We start from the raw sequence: 5,018 nt of genomic DNA, 5'->3' as shown, positions 1-5,018 counted from the left end.
GCTGTGATATTTATAGGGATCCCTAACATATTTAACCCTAATATTATTGATAATTAAAACTTAATTAATTAACCCTAAAATTATTAATCAAAATATAAATTAATTAATTAATTTAAAGAAAACCTAAATTAAAATTAATTATATTAATATCTAAAAACCTAAATTATTATTATTATATAATTAATCTAAAATAGAAAAAAAAGTTATAAAAAGGTTTTTTAGGGTTTTAATGAAAAAGGATATATAAAAAACAAGAAAATAAATAAGATAAAGAAATATAGAAAAACCAGGGTTTTGATCTGATATGGTATGGCTGGAGGTCTTTGAGATGCACCCTCAATCCTGGGCGTTGGATCCAGCTTTGATGAAGATCTAATGGTGATGATGGAGGGATCATGGTGCGCGTGTGTCATACCCTAAAATTTGCCCTCATATACTTACGAACGCCATTTTATTTCGAATAAATGAATTGACACAATTGGTAAGAATTTGAGCGTGAAAGCTTCATTAGCGCGGGGTCCCGAGTTCAAATCCCACTTCTAACATTTTCCCTTTTACTTTATTTCCGTTTATTCAAAAATCACAAAAATTGCAATTTCTATCATTTTAATTTTAATTTTCGTACTAGTGAAATAGGCATTTTTTAAAATATTTAATTTTCACTTTTATGTATTTTTTTAGTAAAAAAAAATCACCAAAAATCATAAAATATTAAAAAAAATCAAAAATAGTATTTTTTTCCATCATTTAATTATTATTTTCGTATTTATTTATTAGGCATTTTTAAAATATTATTTTTTCATTAAAATCTTTATTTTTTGTATTTTTAGTCCAAAAACCATGAAAAAAAAAGATTTACAAAGATTTTGTTCATATTTCTAAATATTGTATAATTGTATAGTTTAGGAAAGAATCAACATAATTAGTTAAATATTTCAAAAATCAAAATCAAATTATATTTGATTTAGAGTTATGATTTATTAATTAATTAATTGATTCTTTTAATATTTTTGTTAACCTAATTTTTATAAATAAATAGCACTAGGTTCTACATTTTTTAAAAAAACTAACAATTCTAACCCTTATTCTCACTCTCTCTCTCTCTCTTCTCACAAATACAAAAAATATGTTCTCCTACTTCTCCTTCTTCAGGGTTTCAATTCCGGTTGCAGCAGAGTGATAAATTTTCCAGCCTATCAGCCAAAATTTGAAACTACTGTTTCGATTTGCTCCAAATTTTTTCCAGAATTTTGAAACTACTGTTTCGACGCTCAAAATCGCAAATTCCTCGTTTTTCTATTTTATTTGATTTAATTTCTATTTTCGTATTTTCAAAAAAAATCTCAAAAAATTTGTAGCTTCGTTATCTTATTTTATTTGATTTATGATCAGGTTTTTATATTTTTTTGATTTTATTTCGATCACTTTTCTATTTTTCCATTTGTTTTCTTAACCGTAACATTGCATGACTTATGAACAGGTTTTCTATGGATTGACCAATTGAAAGGAGCTTTATCCCTTGATCTCAAGGAGGTTATTCATATTTGCCCAAAAGTCTTTTGGCTCTTGACCAAATCAAGGTTATTCATATTTGGCCAAAAACCTTTTGGTATTTGGCCAAATCTAAGTTATTCGTAATTTTGTCCATAATTTAATTATCTAAACCCCAATTTTTTTCTTGTGTTGTTATTATTATTATTATTATTATTATTATTATTATTTTATTATTATTATTATTATTATTATTATCATCTTCATTATTAACATTATTACTAACATTATTAATATCCTTTTTTGCAGGTACTTCCTTTGGACATTAACCTTGTTTTGGCCAAACAACTTAGCTGACTACTTTCTCATCATGCACCCTCATGGAGCAGCCACTCAGAATCTAGAGTTGAGTTTCTTTTTTTTCTCTCCTCTTATTTATTTTATTTTATTTTCTTTATTCCTTTCTAAAAACAACACTTTTATTAATTCTTTTTAAAAACTATTTTTTATATTACAACAACTTATTTTTAATAAAATTAACTTCTATTGTTAAGTTAAATTAATTTTATTTTTTTGATAATTATGATTAATTTAATTTAGGTTTTTTTTATTTATTAAAAATAATCACGGTTACCCTCTCTCCAAAAATTTTGTTTGCCTTATGTCATTTGTCTTGCCTTATTTATTCTATTAACCGTGGTTAACTTGCTCCCCATTTGGGGTTTAACTTTTTTTATTTTTAATTTGTTTACCTAAATTATTATTATTTTAATTTTTGATCTGCCACGTTATAATTGTTGAGATCTTTAATGCACTAACATTTTTCTTCTTCGTGGCTAATTTTTAGGAGTAACCAAAATCCTTCAGTCACGCGCCATGCCAATCAAAAAGCTAAGTTCTAAACCTTTTCTTATTTAGATGTTATTTTATCTTTTAATTTTTGCCTTATAGGTTAAATTAGGGTTTATTTTCAATGCCAAGGAATTCCTCCTACACTCACCCCTATTATTGTCCGTTTAATTCTCAGATGTTCAGAGTCAATCGAAGGTTCGAGGAAGATCAAGGCTCAAGATAAAGATAATTAAATTAATTATTCATCTCTCTTATTCTCTACTTTAATTCCCCATCCCCGCAGGTGTTTATTGTAATAGCGTAGAAACTTTTATTTTTTCGCCTTTAATTTCTGCATTTTTAAACTGTGTGGTTAGTAATCCTAGGGAGTGATAAACCATGAACTGAACGTAGAATCACTAATTTTTACAAGATAAATATCATCGAAGTTAACCACATGATTGTGCACCCACACACCTTTAGGGTAGTCCCTCTGGTTGCCTTGTTGCCTTATTATTGTGCCTTGTTGCTCTAAGAATACTAAATAGTCAAGTCCCTCGACTCCGAGGATACCTAAAGAAATGTTGCCTTTAAAGTTATTGAAACTCCCTCGAGGACCGAGGTTGCCTTATAAAATATAATGATTGTCCCAATTGCTAAGGTATCCTCGCATGATGCCTAAAAAATTTAATGACTATTATATCTTTCTCTTAGACTGCCTACCCTCTTTATGGCATGAGACAGTCTTGTGGCGAACGATTATTCTCGATGACCCTTCAATATCCAATTGAAAGACTTCCTGCCCTCTCATGATATAGATAGACCCTTTTGCCCGAAAGGTTAAAAGAACGATTTTTCAAACTTAGGGTAGTTGCTACTAATTGCTTTCTCTAAATTCCAAATCTTTTTCCCACTCTTTTCAAAATCAAATTCAAAAAGACTACGCTTATTTACAAGCTAAAGTTCTTATTCAAATTTTTATTCACACCCTATTTTTCAAACATTTTTAAAGTGAGCTAAGAAATTAAGAGCTCATGGACAACCATGGATTCAAAGGATGCTTTACACCTTCCCTTTGTATAACTTACCCCCCGAACTCAAAATCTTTAAAAAGGTCTTTTTTTGTTCTTTTAGCCTTTCTATAAATTGAATAAAATAAAAGTCAGTGGCGACTCTTGCTTACCGCAACATTTCAAATAAAAGTCAGTTCACCGTATTACAGAACTAACGACTCTGTTGGGGATTCTTTCGATTAAAAAGAGGGGTTACCTTAAAGTTTAGAATCACTTTAATTGTTTGATTTGTCTGCTTTATATTTCAAAGGCTGTTTTGGGTATTTACTTGTGTGAAAGATCCTAACCCAGATCTGAGTACCTTAGGTAAATGGCATGAGACCAAGGAGACTGCACAGCGTATACTAATGTGGTTGATATGGTGGCCATCGTTAGTGTGACACATTGGTTTGTCCTGGTGTTCCTTGGGATCCGACTTGAGGAAACACTTGGCTGCTGTGTGGTGTCATTAAGCACTAATTTGCCCTAGAACCTTAGTTGAACTTGACTTTGGCCTATTAGAAAGTAGCGAGACGGCTGGCTTTGGTTCCGACTGAAGTTGGTTGATACTCAAAGCTACACTCATATGGACTGGACTCTCGGGACCTTTTCCGTTGGTGATTCGATTGCCAAACTGAGATAAGCACCTTCGAGAAAGGTCAATGATATGAGCTCCATAAAACCCAATCTTTATATAGGACAGGTTGAACCAACTAAACTTTAGTGGGGAGGGTACTTACCTACAAACTTCATGCAAGACTTTAACCTAAGGATACTTGTGTGACGTGTCCGTGCTTGCTACTAACCCTTTGGTTTTCTTGCGGTTTTTTTCCTCGTGGGACTCACTCGTCCTTACTATCGTACGCTTTGCCTGATGCACTGCATTCGTATAACATCATGACATCATAAGCATAACATGATTTAACTAACCCTTTCGAGGATCTTAGGAATTTAGTGCACACAATTTCAGGTGCTCTTATCAAGGACTGAATCCCTAATCAAGGGGAAAGAGGATTTATTTTCCTCTAGCCACATACCTTCCAATTCAAAGGCTCAACACCTATCAAGGGGAAATTTAAAGGCTCAACACCTATCAAGGGGCAAGAGGATTTACTTTCCTCTAGCCATGTACCTTCAAATTCAGAAGTATCCCGAATCATAGGCTATGACCCACTGGATATGGTGAGCTCGATTCCCTTAGAAGAACGTCCAAGAATCATAATTCTTCAGACAAAGACGCGACCAAATCATTCTCTAATGTTGCTAACTGAATTTCTTAAATATCCTTGAAAGCATTGCATTTGCATTCATAACATCGTATAACAGGTTTCCATAACAAGTCTTTCATCTTCTCTCGCCGTTTATTTCAGCACCAATGGATCTCGAACAATCAGTCAGAAATTTTCAGGCTCAGAACGCCCAATTCCAAACCTTGATTCTAAATTTGTCTAAGGGGCAAGACGGGTTAAGAACCTTGTTAACCAGGAAGGAGAAGTATCAGCATAGGCAGCAAGGTAGTCAAGATAATTGGAAATCCAAAACTAAGCGATCATTTACTCCATTGCATACGTTGTTGTCTCAAGTTCTGCAACAATTTTTTAATCAGAACCTGATAACCCTTTTGCCTCCATATTCAGTCCTTGT

The sequence above is a fragment of the Vicia villosa genome, linkage group LG3 (genome assembly GCF_029867415.1).
Source record: "Vicia villosa cultivar HV-30 ecotype Madison, WI linkage group LG3, Vvil1.0, whole genome shotgun sequence".
Classification (NCBI taxonomy): domain Eukaryota; kingdom Viridiplantae; phylum Streptophyta; class Magnoliopsida; order Fabales; family Fabaceae; genus Vicia; species Vicia villosa.
This window is presented reverse-complemented; position numbering follows the sequence as displayed.